This window comes from Oncorhynchus masou, chromosome 15 (assembly GCF_036934945.1).
Source record: "Oncorhynchus masou masou isolate Uvic2021 chromosome 15, UVic_Omas_1.1, whole genome shotgun sequence".
In the NCBI taxonomy this organism is placed as follows: Eukaryota; Metazoa; Chordata; class Actinopteri; order Salmoniformes; family Salmonidae; genus Oncorhynchus; species Oncorhynchus masou.
Window position 1 is genome coordinate 37,064,222 of NC_088226.1, and position 17,521 is coordinate 37,081,742.

Below are 17,521 nucleotides of genomic sequence, written 5' to 3' on the forward strand. Positions count from 1 at the left end.
TGCAGGCCGTGTCCAGGGACCAGGGGTTTGTGATGCTGGACCTGAGGGATGCGTCCTTCCATGTTCCTGTTCAACCAGCTCATTGTCAGTACCTCCGATTCACATTCGAAGGGACAGCTTACGAATTTATGGTTCTTCACCTCGGGCTCTCCTTGGCACCCTGCAATTTCACAAAGTGCATGGATGCTGTCATGGCACCGCTCACAAGAACAGTCATCTGACGCCCACCCAGAGGGTGGCCTTCATTGGCATGGAACTGGACTCAGTCCTCATGAGAGCACGCCTGCCCACCAGAATTGTTCAGGCTATCTTATCTTGCCTGTAGGGCTTACTGACGGTGGCCTCATTGCTGATTCCCCTAGGCCTGCTCCATCCCCGGCCTCGTCAATGGTGGTTCAACTCCCACCGGCTATACCTGAAGCACCACCGTCACCGCCAGCTGCTGGTGACCACACAGGGCCTCAGGGCATTGTTGAGGTGGTGCTGTCGCTTCTTTTTCTCAGGTGGGGTGGAGATGCTGAGGATGTGCCGCCGGGAGCTGGTCAGCACAGACACCTCCCAGATTGGCTGTGTGGATGTGGCCAAGGGCAGGTCGGCCAGTGGCTGTTGGCTACCCCCTTGGAGTGGCAGGTACATCAATACACTAGAGCTCTGAGCTGTACTGCTGGCCCTGCAGCCTTTCCTTCCACATCTGAAAGGAAGACATGTCCTGGTGAGAACAGACAACACCACAGTGGTGGCTTACATCAACCATCAGGGTGGACTGAGATCCCACCGCCTCAATCTTATAGCATGGGAGCTCCTTCTCTGGGCTCAGGGATGTCTAGCGTCTCTACGTGCAACGTATGTACCTGACATCCTGAATGTGGCAGCGGATATGCTCTTGAGGCAAGGCCCGCGACCTTGGGACTGGAGCCTACATCCCCAGGTGGTGTAGCACCTGTGGGACAAGTTTGGGAGGGTGCAGATGGACCTGTTTGACTCCCTGGGCAATGCACACTGCCCCCTGTGGTACTCCATGTCAGAGCCACCAGGGCCTCTAGGCTTGGATGCTCTGGCTCATGATTGGCCAGGGCAGGAGCTTACGCCCCCCCCCCCCTTTTCCCTGGACAGGACCAGATTTGCGGAGCATTGTCTGCTGCTGGTGGCCCCATACTGGCCCAGATGACCCTGGTTCAGCCTTCTCCTATCCCTGTTGTCTGGGACACCTTGGCAACTGCCCCTGAGACCCGGCCTGAGGGAACACTGTGGCATCCGAGACCGCACCGCCTCAGTCTGTGGGCTTGGCCGCTGAACGGCACCAATGGTCCATGTTAGGACTACAGGAGGGTGTAAGGAACACTATGCAGAGTCCAAGTTGACCAGCTACAACGCAGCATATCAGTTGCGCTGGTGGTTGTTCTGCTCTTGGTGCACTGGTATTGAGGTTGTGCCCGAGTCATGCAGGGTGCAGTATGTCCTCCAATACCTGCAGTCTTGCTTGGATGAGGGCTTGGCAGCCTCTAGTACACTGAGGGGGTATTTGGCCACTATGTCTGCCTGCAATGTGGGGTGGATGGACAGGCCAGTGGGGCGCCATCCCTTGGTCTCCAGGTTTATGAAGGGAGTTTGGGTCTAGCTAGGACCCACTCAATGGCGAGCTGGGATCTGGATGTGGTCTTGGCAGCTTTGGCAAAGCCGCCTTTAGAAATGTTGGAGTCTGCCTCCCCGAAACACATCTCTATGAAGGTGGATTTCTTGGTAGCGAATACTTCTGTTAGGGTTGCGTAAATTCAAATCTGGTATCAGGATAAATATAACAATGAGTCACCGATTTTATACTATGTATTTTTTGTTAGCTAAGTAATAAATGGCAAATGCAACTTTCGTATATACGGGCTCTCTGTAATACCACGCAGGGCAGAACAGAGAACTGACAAGACGTATGTAAAACAGTATTCTTTATACTGTGATAGACAGTTCCAACCCGTCTGTTGGCCTATTACAGTAGAGACTGGGCGTGGTTTAAACTTGCTCAGCCTATTGCAGGCGCTCAGGCGGGTCCCCGCCTCTTGGCGCTTCTGTTGATAGATGTAACTGTTGCTTGTGAAGAACATCCAGGCTCTCATGCTCCATACAGTTATCTCGCACCTGGCTCCTGTTATCTAACAAAAGACCGCTTGTTCTCGCAACACCCCGCTCTGAATGTGCCCCCCTCCCAACTAATTTGAACAGTTCCTGTCTTCATGCTTCTCTGTATTTTTCCATCATGATAAAGTCCCATGGCCCTGATACTTTTAACAATGTTTCAAGTCAGCTATGTTGCATAACACATACATACATCCACACAAGCCAACAGCAGATAATATTCAATCATATATATGGTAATGGCTATAATGTAAAACACAGGATCCAACACTTCCATGAAGAGGGTGGGTGAGCTCCATGCTTTTTCTGTAAGTTCTGAGTGCTACCGGATGGACCCAGTGGGAGGAGTATATCTGTCTGCCCCAACCCTTCATTCCTCCCGAAGGTTCAGTCAGACAGGCATGTGAACATCCCTTTAATCCTGTCTGCTTACGACCCCCCAGCAGTGGCGGAGGAGCCTGGGCCTCCCTCCGGCATGCTGTGCCGTGTGGGCACTGGCTGCCTATGTGGAGCGAATACAGTCAGTGCGAACAGACCAGCTTTTTGTCTGCTATGGTGAGAGAGTCCTGGGGGCTGGGCTATCAAGCAGGGGCTCTCTCACTGGATTGTGGACACGATTACGACAGCATACCACCTGGCTGGCAGGCTAGCGCTGGGATCTGTGGTGGCACACTCAACACAAGGTGGGGCTGCGTCCTGGGCTCTACTGAGAAGAGTGCCCCCCTGATATTGTGCTACGGCCAGCTGGACTTCCTCTTGCACCTTTTGCTAGGTACTATATGCTTCTCAGAGGCTTCAGATTCCCAGATTTTCTGAGTGTAGCACAAAACTGCAGGTAGAGCAAATTAGCCATGTGTCATTTAAATTGTTGCAAATAGTAATCTTATTTGCAATGACCGACCTGCTTGCTTGCTAGCTAAGTTAGCTAGTGTGTGGCACTTTTAATTGGTCGCAAGCTATTTACTCAATGAATGAGTTAACTCCCATGACTGCCCAGTGGCTAGATAAGTCCTCCTTCCATACCTTCCCCTACTACCGCCTAAGGATGACAATGACAACAGAGCCAGACAGACAGAAAAAAAGAATTTGTGACAGCGGAAGCAGGAAGTGTTTTACCGGAAATTGACACTGTGTGGTACATCAGCATTTAGGAACAGGGGAACAATTACCCACCATGGATCAGGTTCCTGATAGTCACAGCTAGTGACCTCTCAGTTTGCATTACTGTACTTTGACAAAGTAAGCTTTTTATACACACACACACACAGAACACAAGATATTGCTATGCAGCTTGACAGGTTTCCTCATTAAGAAGAACACATTTTTCTCTTTAAAATTTGAGGATATTTTCTCTGCCTGACCACGTGACATAATAGCTACAAATGGTTCAGACAAATGATTTTGCTTCGTATATTGAAATTTAAAGAGACACACAATTCCTAATTTATTAGCGCAATACTTTTCCAGGAGAGGGCAGCATCTACTTCATCAGTGAAAGGTTTGGTTCGGCCCATATAGATGTATACAGCAGTGAAGGCTGCTGAGGTGAGGACAGCTCATAATAATGGCTGAAACAACGGAGCAAATGGAATGTCCTCAAACACATGGAAACTATATGTTTGATGTATTTCATACTATTCCACTAATTCCACTCCAGCCATTACCACGAGCCCGTCCTCCCCCTTTTTGCATGGACACTACCATTGAAGGCTTCCACTATTTTAAAGTAGTCAACTGATGAGTCCTATGAGTTGGCAGCAATCAGCCAAAGATCAGAGCGTTGTCTTCTTCTTCAAATTGTTTGCCTAGTTTGTAAATGGATTTAAGCTATATCACCACCATCTGGTGGCCACAATTAATGAATGACACAAGATTTTGTTCAAGACTCCCGCACTGCAGATGGCAGTAAATCACCAATATAAGCTTTACACCTCTTTCAAACCTCAAAAGACCAAGATAACTGAAAACTTTAAAAAGGAGATAGCATGGGCAGCACCATTGAGGCTGTCACAGACACAAAGTTAAGACCTCTTTCCATCTCTATGGGTTTGGCTACAGCAAGCTTCTTCTGCTGCTCTCAGAGCCGGCCCTAGCCAATAAGCGACTATGGCTGCTAGGGGACACTCGACCAACAACATTTTGCTTATGGCCCCAAAAGGCCATAACGGGGGCCTGCTCCCCCCCACTGTCTGGCAGCAGTCAGCAGCAGCAGCAGCCGCAGCACAACATTGGCTGGCTTCCCTCAATTTGGAAAATTGTCAGACTGTTGGGTGAGAGAGTAATCAAGCTAGCTTGAATTTGACTTGGCATTAAATCCTCCAACAACTACTAAACCCTGCCCCCAACAACAGCATGCTAGCTCCATCCAAAATCCATGCTTTTGTTACTTCTAGGTTAGACTACTGCAATGCTCTACTTTCCGCCAACCCGGATAAAGCACTAAATTAACTTAAATTAGTGCTAAACACAGCTGCTAGAATCTTGACGAGAACCATTTTTTAAAATCATATTACTCCAGTGCTCGCCTTTTATACACTGGCTTCCTGTTAAAGCTAGGGCTGATTTCAACGTTTTACTGCTAACCTACAAAGCATTACATGGGCTTGCTCCTACCAATCTTTCCGATTTGGTCCTGCCGTACATACCTACACGTATGCTATGGTCACAAGACGCAGGCCTTCTTACTGTCCCTAGAATTTCTAAGCAAACTGGAACATGCTTAACACCCCGGCCATCCTACAATCTAAGCTTGATGCCCTCAATCTCACACAAATTATCAATGAACCTACCAGGTACAACCCCAAATCAGTAAACACAGGCACCCTCATAGATGTCATCCTAACTAACTCACCCTCCAAATACACCTCTGCTGTTTTCAATCAAGATCTCAGCGATCACTGCCTCATTGCCTGCATCCGTAATGGGTCTGCGACCAAACGACCACCCCTCATCACTGTCAAACGCTCTCTAAAATTATCTGCCGAAATTGTTGCAACCCCTATTACTAGCCTGTTCAAACTCTCTTTGGTATCGTCTGAGATTCCCAAAGATTGGAAAGCCTCCACGGTCATCCCCCTCTTCAAAGGGGGTGACACTCTAGCCCCAAACTGCTATAGACCTATATCTATCCTACCCTGTCTTTCTAAGGTCTTCGAAAGCCAAGTTAACAAACGGGTTACCAACCATTTAGAATCCCACCATACCTTCTCCGCTATGCAATCTGGTTTCAGTGCTGGTGATGGGTGCCCCTCAGCCACGTTCAAGGTCCTAAACAACATCATAACCGCCATCGATAAGAGACATTACTGTGCAGCCTTATTCATCGACCTGGCCAAGGCTTTCGACTCTGTCAATCACAACATTCTTATTGGCCAACTCAACAGCCTTGGTTTCTCAAATGATTGCCTCACGTGGTTTACCAACTACTTCTCTGATAGAGTTCAGTGTGTCAAATCGGAGGGCCTGCTGTCCGGACCTCTGACAATCTCTATGTGTGTGCCACAGGGTTCAATTCTCGGGCCAACTCTCTTTTCTGTATACATCAATGATGTTGCTCTTGCTGCTGGTGATTCCCTGATCCACCTTTACGCAGATGACATCATTCTGTACTCGTCTGGCCCCTCTTTGGACACTGTGTTAACAAACCTCCAGACGAGCTTCAATGCCATACAACACTTATTCCGTGGCCTCCAACTGCTCTTAAATGCTAGTAAAACTAAATGCATGCTTTTCAACCATTCGCTGCCCACACCTGCTCGCCCGACTAGCATCATTACTCTGGACGGTTCCGACTTAGAATATGTGGACAACTACAAATACCTTGGTGTTCTGGCTAGACTGTAAACTCTCCTTCCAGACTCATATTAAACATCTCCAATCCAAAATTAAATCTAGAATCACAACATTTCACAGCAAAGCCTCATTCACTCACGCCACCAAACATACCCTTGTAAAACTGACTATCCTACCAATCCTCGACTTCGGCGATGTCATCTACAAAATAGCCTCCAACACTCTACTCTGCAAACTGGATGCAGTCTATCACAGTGCCATCTGTTTTGTCACAAAAGCCCCATACACCACCCACCACTGCGATGTTCTCGTCGGCTGGCCCTTGCTACATATTCGTCGCCAGACCCTCTGGCTCCAGGTCATCTATAAGTCTTTGCTTGGTAAGGCTCCGCCTTATCTCAGCTCACTGGTCACGATAACAACACCCACCCGTAGCACATGCTCCAGCAGGTATATCTCACTGGTCATCCTCAAAGCCAACACCCCATTTGGCCGCCTTTCCCTCCAGTTCTCTGCTGCCAATGACTGGAACGAATTGCAATAATCGTTGAAGCTGGAGACTTATATTTCCATCACTAACTTTAAACAACAGCTATCTGGGCAGCAAACCGAACACTGCAACTGTACATAGCCCATCTGTAAATAGCCCATCCAATCTACCTACCTCATCCCCACATTGTTTTAATTTACTTTTCTGCTCTTTTGCACACCAGTATTTCTACTTGCACATCATCATCTCCACATCTATCCAGTGTTAATTTGATAAATTGTAATTACTCCGCTACTATGGCCTATTTATTATTGCCTTTCCTCGTCATGCCAATTGCACACACTGTTGTTGACTGTACGCTTGTTTATTCCATGTGCAACTCTGTGTTGTTGTTTGTGTCGCACTGCTTTGCTTTATCTTGGCCAGGTCGCGGTTGTAAATGAGAACTTGTTCTCAACTAGCCTACCTGGTTAAATAAAGGTGAAATAAAAATAAAATATCCGACCACATTTCGGATCAAGCATAAATTGGCTTTCAGCCTCACCACTGAGTGCCACATCACTGTCTATCTCAGTAGCTTACTCTGTAAAGCAAAGTTGGACTTGGTATAGCTCCGCATTGACATGATCGGTTGATGGTCGGTGGGGTCGGGAGGACCTGTATAAACACAAACATACTTCCTTGACAACTTCCTTCACACAGCTCTGCACTTCTCCACAAAACGCAAGAAGTAAGAATGCCCTGACTTCTGCAGAGGCTATATCACCTTGAATGCTGCACGGCCAGTGCAGACGTCGGATTGACCATGCAGCACTTTGAAGTAATACTAGCCAGAGCCCTTCAATCCCCAAGCTGACAAGGTACAAATCTGTCGTTCTGCCCCTGAACAAGGCAGTTAACCCACTGTTCCATGGCAGTCATTGAAAATTCAACGTTACTGCAATAGAAATCTCCGTCACTTCACTGATATCTATAATCAACTATTTACTTGTTTTGCACTCATTCTCCGAGAGTCGTTTTTGTTTATTTGGGGGATGTCTGTAGACATGGCCGGAGTCGTGGGAAGGTTTTCAAATGGCCTTTTGTCCGGATTTGGCAAACACACTGTCAGCAGTTTCTCCCGACTAGTTGCCTATTGAGCCGACTGCAAATGTTTCATGTGGCCCTAGACCTATGCTGCAAGAGGGCAGAGGTAGCAGTTTGAGAGAGTGGTGAATGTGCTGCTAAAAAGGCAAATCTGGGGGACGCAGGTTAACAAACCACTGTTCATGATTCCAACCGCAAAGAGGCAGCACGATTAGAATTATAAAAACATTTTGTGGCCTGGACATCAGTGTCCTCATAATGTAGTTTAGCCATGACTGGTTCTGTGACAACCAACTAAACTTCCATTAGACATTTGTCCACTATACCAACACATTCCATGCAGGTTGAATAGAGCAGGAGTTTTCTGACTTTTCTTGCCCAGGGACCCCTGCCCAGGCAAACCGGTGACAAAAATAAAATAAAAATCTTGTATTTTTTACAAGGAAGTGGAAACACTAACATAGTCTATTAGCTAGGTATCTTGGCAGCATAGGGAAAATGTTGCTGTTAAGCACATTTTCTGCACTTTACACATTGTTCCATTGAGGTGAGAGACAATGTTGCAGTTTTAAAGCTAAATTCATGCAATTCTATGCATTTTGCCATGACTAATGCTGTGTTCCTCTGCTCAAACTTTATAACAAAATCAATGGGCATGTGTCCTGAATGCCTGGTTTCTCAAAGATGGTATAATATAAAAAGTAGATTCTTACTGTAATTTCATTATTTCCAATATGTTTTCATTAATTGAATTCACTTAGTCTATTTTATGAGAATTTGTAAGATTGTTATTTGCATAAAATAGACGGAGACCAGTCTTATCAATAATGGATAATAGTATTTATTCTCGGAGCGCGCTGCCATTTAACCACGAACAACAGTTTATATACAAAATATCATTGGTGAATGAATCTCCTCCTCTCGACCAAGACAAAGCAAGTTTAAATGATCATTACGACCCACTAGCACACACACAGGACACACAACATAACTGAATTAACTCTTGACCCCTCACCATTATCGATCACCACTTAGCTGACAGTTCTAGTTAACAGAAAACCTAGGAATGCACTCACTGCCATATCTAAAACACCCCAGAGCTAAGTTTCATCGGTTCAACCATAGGTTAAAATAAAGACCTTTTCTGCTTACTTAAAAAAACACTCCTAATCTCCTCCAACCTGGCTGGAATGGTATTTATTTAAATGTAATTACCCCCTGTTTCAGGCTCAACAATCCCTCACTTATGAACTCATATTGTTAATCAGATATAATAAAACAAAGTATAAGTTTACTTAGTTACAGTTCTATTTCAAATGGGGATATTGTTTAGTCATTTATTCATAAAATTCCCATCATAGATATAGTTCTATATCTTTTCTGCATGCTTTTAATCTGGTTTTGCTTGTTTAAGTTGACACTGAAACAGTTTTTCCATTCCAAAAATGACCACTTATCCCGCTAAGAATTGTCTATATAGAAATAAAATATGTAATTAGCTCCAATGACTGTAATTTCCTCCATATAGTTCGAGATTGTCAATGAAGCAATTTATCTACTTCCCCAAAGTCAGATGATGTCACGCCCTGACCTTAGATATCTCTGTTTTCTTTATATTTTGGTTAGGTCAGGGCGTGACTAGGATGGGTACGCTAGTTTTTGTATTGTCAAGGGTTGCCGGATATGGTTCCCAATCAGAGGCAGCTGTTTATCGTTGTCTTTGATTGGGGATCATATTTAGGTAGCCATTTCCCTTTGGTGTTTGTGGGATCTTGTCTATGTGTAGTTGCCTGTCAGCACTCGTTTGTATAGCTTCATGTTTTGTCTTGTTATTTTGTTCAGTGTTTCATTCTTTAAATAAATAAGAATGTACACATACCACGCTGCGCCTTGGTCTGATCCTTATAACGAACGTGACAGATGTAAAAGAACAGCTAGCATGCTAACTGTTCCTGTAGACATCACTGCTCTAACGCTAGCCAGCATTGGCATATGAAACTACCTCTAACTTCCTTCATACAAGACGCAGATAAATAGAAATGGTGTCCACAATGCGGCTAGTGATATTCAGAAAAATATAATTTTTCACATATAAAAATCCCAAATATATTTTTACTAAGATACAAATTGTAATTTTAGGACCCCTTTAGGTATATAAAAAAAGATGTAAATATGATTTGGTAAAATATAGAAATTGGCCTTTACTACTGTAGCCCATAAAAACATATTGAATAACACATTCATAAATGGTGAAAAAGACAGTCAAAAAAGTGTATCATAAGGAATAAGGTTTTGAAGTGTCTGTCCTATATCCAGGAAATATATATATATTTTTTTTACACATATTTAACCCCTTATTTTTGTTGAAACAAAACTACCTCCATATTTCCATTGGTTTGTATGGGTTAAGTTCAGACGAGTTCCTTGACACTTGTGGGCGTTGTAGAGCAAAACAGAGAACACAATTGTATTTGTGAGAGTCTCCCCTTTCCATAATAGTTTGTAGGCCAAACCGTTTGGTCCCTACAGACCGTTTTTGCGAGAAGACCGATTTTCGGGATGTCTCATAGTCTGACAAACACTGCTGTAGCTCGGTCACCTTCCACCGCAGCGCAGATGTCGACATAGGCTGATGCGGTGTGTTGAGCTGTTGAGATGCTCATGCTTTGCTTAAACTGACGGATTTTGAAGGGGATTCTTTTGTTATGTTACTTAGATTGACGCATGGGTGCGTCAATAAACTTAAGGATGAATTTATTTTGATAATTTTTAGTACATTATATTGAAAGAAATTGCTTGTGTTGCCTTTTTGTCACTCGTGTTACCTATATTTTAGATGGCAATTCAGGCTTTCCGGTAGGTCATTTTACTATTTCATATATAATCATAGACGAAAAAGGTTCATGAAAATATTAAGAAAATGTTTTGATTTCCTTTAAACAAGTATGTGTAAAGATTGTTTATGTAACATTTTGTTTTAATAACACCAGTGACCAGTAACACCAGTGACAAATCTGCAGATATTCTAATAACACCAGCCTGAACAGTAACACCAGTGACACATCTGCAGATAAGATTGCATAGCTAATATGGCAGCCACAGTAGCTCAAACCATACTTCTTAAATTGTAAATAAATCACTTAATCTTGTGATTTGATCAATAAAAAAAAAGTCCTTTCCTCTTACTATAAACTGAGTAACACCAGTGACAGATGTTTCAGGCCTCGCATGGAATTACCAAATTGCTAACATATGAAGAGAGAGTGCAGGCCCACCATATGCTTTTCAAAACAGCCCTGCCTCCAATGAACCTTCTTCTTCGTGGGGTTTTAGGGTGCACTACACGCTGAAAAGTTGTATTGCCTTCAAGAGAGGAAGAGGTGAAGCGAAAAGGCTTACTCCACCCAAAATCTGTCCATGTTAAGCAGATCATGATTTTTAAAACAAATCCCCCTAGAGTCGATTGACACACCAGCGCATCACACAGTGAATTGTGAATAGCTCCCCTAGTGTTTATGCTAGACACTTACTGTTTCTTGTAGTGGCTGCAACTTAATTTTCTTTTCCTGCCGATATAACATTTGTGCCTATTCCATAACATGGGGCTTGTGAAGCCCTATTTTTCTAAACGAGAGGATCCGGACAAGAATCGTCATGAAATCATCTGTATAACACCAATATCGAAAGGGGGGATTCTTATGAACACAAAGGTTTTGGTTGTTCTACTCTATGATGCACACAAGCTTCGGGGTAGTTGTCTGGAGGTAACCCATTACAGGGCTGTAAAAATGGCAAAAAAGTGCATAGCAGGTCAAATGTACCATGGAAAATGTGACCAAACATTTATTCTGAGCTTTCTTATGTTCTCAGATATCAGACAGACACTTCAAAACCTTGTATCAAGGCACAAGGTCGAGACCCAAATGCAGACACAGGAGGCAGATGGTTGGAGTCTTACAATGTTTAAAAATACAAAACCAGATCACAGTCTAGGAGGTACAGAGTGGCAGACAGGCTCGTGATCAAGGCAGGCAGAATGGTCAGGCAGGCGGGTACAAAGTCCAGAAACAGACAAGGGTCAAAACCGGGAGGACAAAAAAAAAGAGAATGCAAAAAGCAGGAGAATGGGAAAACCGCTGGTTGACTTGGAAACATACAAGACGAACTGGCACATAGAGACAGGAAACACAGGGGAAAATAAGTGACACCTGGAGGGGGTGGAGACAATTACAGGTACAGGTGAAACAGATCAGGGCGTGACACCTTGTTCCTTATGATTTATGTTTTAACTGTTTGTTTTGCCATGTACAAATGTGTTATTCAATGCGTTTCTCTGGGCTATAGAAGTAAGGGCCAAATTCAATGTTTCATCAAATAATTTTATATAATAATAGTGAAGACTATGAAATAACACATATGGAATCACATAGTAATCAAAAAAGTGTTAAACAAATCAATATATATTTTATATTTGAGATTCTTCAAAGTAGTCACCCTTTGCCTTGATGACATCTTTGTACACTCTTGGCATTCTCTCAACCAGCTTCATGAGGTTGTCACCAGGAATGCATTTCAATTAAAAGGTGTGTCTAGTTAAAAGTTAATTTGTGGAATTTCTTTCCTTCCCAGGGCGGGATCAGCCAGCGGCGGCTTCTGGACGCGGAGGGGTGACCATCTCCTGCTCTGACTGCAGCTGGGAAGAACTTCTGCGCGAGGACTGGGCCACCCATGAGTTCTTTGGAATGGGGGTGGGGCCCACGGCAGCACCCGCTGCTCGTTGAGAAGAGTAAGAACGATATGTGCTTTCTCGCCAGAGTCTCCAAAAGACTCCAATATCACCAGAAAAAGTAGCTAGATTTGTCGTTAGTCAATTTAAAAAAAAACGTGTGGCTAGAGGGGTCTGAATACTCGCTAAATATAGCAACAAAGTCGCTAAGTTCGCAACACTGAACCAGCATGTTAAATTTAGCTAGCTAGTTACTTACAACATAAGCACTAACTATTATTGCTAGCTGGATGACACAACTAGCTTGGCCTGGATAGCTATATGCCTAAACTATAGAAATCATGATGATGATAACTACTACAGATTCCCACTAGGTCTCAGACTCTAGGATGGTAATTCTTGCAAAAAATAAACGGATAAAGACAGAGCCAGAGACAGAGTTTTCGATTTCCATTATTAGTGTTAAAAATGGATGAAAAAGACAATCCCATTTGTTCTGAATTAGCTAGCAGTCTAGGCTACACAGCATACTATAGGCTACATTTTTGAGTCACCACTAGAATAGTTATTTGTATGTTATTGAGTAGGTCTATATATCTTAGATTAATAATTTGATTAATGAGATTAAACAAACAAAAATCCATATTGTTGTTATTTCCACTTGATAATGAGTAAAGTCATTATAAAGCAATTGCTCATAGGTAACTATAAAGTTACACTTCACTTTAAATAGCTAAATCCTGTGTAATAACTAGCGACAACCTTGTACTTACGCAGATATCACAAATGAAATAAAACGTTATTTGTCACATGTGCCGAATACAACAGGTGTGACGTTACCGTTAAATTATTACTTACAAACCCTTAACCAACAATGAAGTTCAAGAAATAGAGTTAAGAAAATATTTACTAAATAAACTAAAGTAAAATATTAAATAAAAAGTAACACGATAAAATAACAATGACGAGGCTATACACAGGGGGTACCAGTACTGAGTCAATGTGTGGGGGTACAGGTAAATCGAGGTAATTTGTGCATGTAGGTAGTGACTATGCGTAGATAATAGATAGCGAGTAGCAGCAGTGTAAAAACCAAAGGGGGTGGGGGAAGTGTCAATGTAAATAGTCCGGGTGGCCATTTGATTAATTGTTCAGCAGTCTTATGGCTTGGCAGTAGACGCTTGTAAGGCCTTTTGGACCTAGACTTAGCGCTCCGGTACCACTTGCTGTGCGGTAGCAGAGAGAATAGTCTATGACTTGGGTGACTGGAGTCTTTGACAATTTTTTGGGCCTTCCTCTGACACCGTCTAGTATATATGTCCTGGATGGCAGGAAGCTTGGCCAGCATGAATGTACAGGTCCGTACGCACTACCCTCTGTAGCGCCTTACGGTCGGATACCGAGCAGTTGCCATACCAGGCGGTGGTGCAACTCGTTAGGATGCTCGATGGTGCAGCTGTAGAACTTTTTGAGGATCTGGGGACCCATGACAAATCTTTTCAGTCTCCTGAGGGGGAACAGGTGTTGTCGTGCACTCATCATGAGTGTCTTGGTGTGTTTGGACCATGATAGTTTGTTGGTGATGTGAACACCAAGGAGCTTGAAACTCAACCCGCTCCACTATATGTAGTCTGTGGTGTAATAGTGGGTTTATTTTCTCACTTGAATGGCGCTTTCAAAAGCTGACGATTAAATTGTAAGAATGGATTGTCAGAATTGTCATACTTTGTAGGTACACAATAATTACAATTAAGTACACTTCAAGATACACAGGATTTAGCTAATTACAATTAAGTGTAACACCTAGTAATTACATTGTACTTATGCAAATATTACATGGTGCTTACAGATAAATGAGGGTCAGGATGAGTAATGTACTATATAAGTACACATTCATTACAAGTAAGTACCCCTGAAGATATACTTAATTTTAACTAGCTAAATCCTGCTTAACACCTAGTAATTGCATTGTACTTATTTATTTATTTTTTTTTTAATTTTACCTTTATTTAACCAGGCAAGTCAGTTAAGAACACATTCTTATTTTCAATGACGGCCTGGGAACAGTGGGTTAACTGCCTGTTCAGGGGCAGAACGACAGATTTGTACATACATCAGCTCGGGGGTTTGAATTTGCAACCTTCCGGTTACTAGTCCAACGCTCTAACCACTAGGCTACCCTGCCGCCCCAAATATTATACAGATATTACATGTATTCTGTGGTGTTCTAGTGTGTTTATCCTCCCACTTGAAGGGCGCTTCCGGAAACCTTAAAGTAAGGGTCAGATTGTCAGGATTCGGTAATGTGCTATATAAGTACACATTAATTACAAGTATAAGTACCCCTTAAGTTACACTTCATTTTAAGTAGCTAACTCCTGTGTAACACCTAGTAATTACATTGTACTTATGCAGATATTACTCTGTGGTGTACTTGTGGGTTTATCCTCGCACTTGGATGGCAAGGAGGTTCAGGTTGTCATAATGGGTAAAGTACATATAAGTAATTTTTTAATTATTATAATCTGGGATGACACCCATATGGTAGACCCCAGTCAGTGAGGTCGACCTACAACTGATCTGTTATTGTAAACTCAACCAAGTTAACTCAGATTATACACTTTTTGGGGGCAAGTTTTAGCAAAAACATTGAGTGGTGATTTTGAAGAGTGCACATTCACAGGTAGATAATTAGAGCCTTTTGAGCCTCCAACCTTTGTAATCTCGGACACCTGGCACATCTTGTCCAGAAGAGATCGCAACCTTGTAACAGTTATTACTGAATCAGATGCAGCTGAGAATAAACTAAACACTAAATTGTAACAAGCATGGTAATAAGCATTTGTTATTACACCTCTGTAATTACAAACCGCAATAACCACCAGTGAGTTACATGTTGTTATTACATTGTAACTAGGAGTTATTACAAATAACTACAACGCTTGTTAGTGTAATTAAACATGTAATTACACTGTAATAAGGACCCCTTAAAGTGAAGCGCTACCAAAAACACTTAATATCTGAGTTGTCCCTGTTTAAATTCGAGATGGTCTATGCATATTCATGAGGCTAGCATAGCATATCACTCTTAACTGAATACAGGCGGTTGACGTCAACACCCCTCATCAAATATTCATCCACACTGCGGCCCCGTCATCCACATTGATGGGGTTGCAGTGGAGAGATCCAAGAGCTTCAAGTTCCTCTGTGTCCACATCACTGAGGACTTAACAGGGTCCTCTCAAACAAGCACAGTCGTGAAGAAGGCACAACAGTGCTTCTTCTCCCTGAGGAGGCTGAAACGATTTGGCTTGGCCCCTCAGATCCTTAGGGACTTTACAGTTGCACCATCGAGAGGATCCTTACTGGTTGTGTCACCTTTTGGTATGGCAACTGCACCGCTCTCGGAAGGCCCTACAGAGGGTGGTGCGGACGGTCCAGCGCATCACTGGGGGTGAGCGCCCAGGCATCCAGGACGTACATCCCAAGCCGTGTCTGAGATGGGCCCGAAAAATTGCCAAAGACTTCAGGCACTCGAGACGTGGACTGCTCTCCATGCTCCCGTCCGGCAGGCGGTACAGGTTTTATCCCCAGGGACCAGTTTTCAAATGTTATCTATCTGGATTTCGCCTATTGGATAGGATTAAATGCATAGAAATATAATGAATAGAACGGGAGTCCACATTCAAGTCAACAATTCGTTCATTCTATTCCTATGCATTTAATCCTATCCGACAGGCGAAAATCCAGATAAGTTTTGATGGCTAACAACTATTGCTCCCCCTCACACCTGCCGCTAAAATTATTATTGATTTGATTTTTTGCTACCACTACGCTGCAATTCATTGCTTATTGATTTCCATTACCATTAGTATCTATCTATTTATCTAGATACTGGTTACTATTACTCCTGTTTACAGTAACCTTCAGAAAGTATTCATACTCCATGACTTATTCCACATTTTGTTGTGTTACAGCCTGAATCCCATAATGGAAAAGTTCAAATGTTTTTAGATTTTTTTTGCAAATGTATTAAAAATTAAATACAGAAATATCTAATTTACATAAGTATTCACACCCATGATTGCATTTTTTGAAGAAGCGCCTTTGGTAGCGATGACAGCTGTGAGACTTCAGGTCTTGCCATACATTTTCATGTGGATTAAAGTCGAAACTAACTCGGCCACTCAGGAACATTCACCATCTTAGTAAGCAACTCCAGTGTAGATTTGGCTTTGTGTTTTAGGTTATTGTCCAGCTGAAAGGTGAACTAATCTCCCAGTATCTGGTGGAAAGCAGAATGAACCAGGTTTTTCTCTAGGATTTTGCCTGTGCTTAGTACCATTCTGTTTCTTTTTTATCCAGAAATCTTTTGCAGTATTACTTTAGCGCCTTGTTGCAAACAGGATGAATATTTGTATTCTGTACAGGCTTCCTTATTCCCCCCCCCCCCATCAATTAGGTTAGTATTGTGTAGTAACTACAATGTCGTTGATCCATTCTCAGTTTCCTCCTATCATAACCATTCAACTCTTTGACATTTACATTTTAGTAATTTAGCACACACTTTTATCCAGAGCGACTTACAAGAGCAATTAGGGTTAAGTGGCTCACTCAAGGGCACATGATAGATTTTTCACCTAGTCGGCTTGAGGATTCGATCCAGCGACCTTTCGGCTACTGGCCCAACGCTCTTAACCGCTAGGCTACCTGCCACCCTTTATGGGGGAGGGAGGAGATTCTTATGACTTGCCAGTAGTAAGATTTGAGTTCAATATCCAAGAAGACAAGGCTGTAGCTTTCAAATGATTTGTCACTTTATATTTTATGATGAATATTTTACTTTATTTTTTTAATTTGGGGGGTGTACCCCCATACTCACCAGGCCTTGTACATGACCCAAAACAACCGCTCAGAGTTTAACAGGTTTTAAAGTGGTAGAAAAATGTATTTTCTAACTCAAAATATGTCACTAAACCACGACTTATGACGCGAGGGACAAGACAATTTCATGGTACTGACCGTGTTCCACAATCTATTTAAAAAATGGTTTGCAATATAAATGTCTTACATATGTTTTATTAAAAATAAAACCATTAAATAAATACAATTTAAAAATAATATTGCATAAAAAGAGCAAGGCTTATAAGTGAAATTAGTTGTTTAAGGCAGAATAAGATCGTGTGATTGGAATAGTGGCCAATAATACTCATCAACACACAAACAAATATGTTAGTTATTTGGTCAGATAGGCTGAGAGCAAATTCGGCTGTTTTTTTTAGAGAAAATTAAAACAGAAT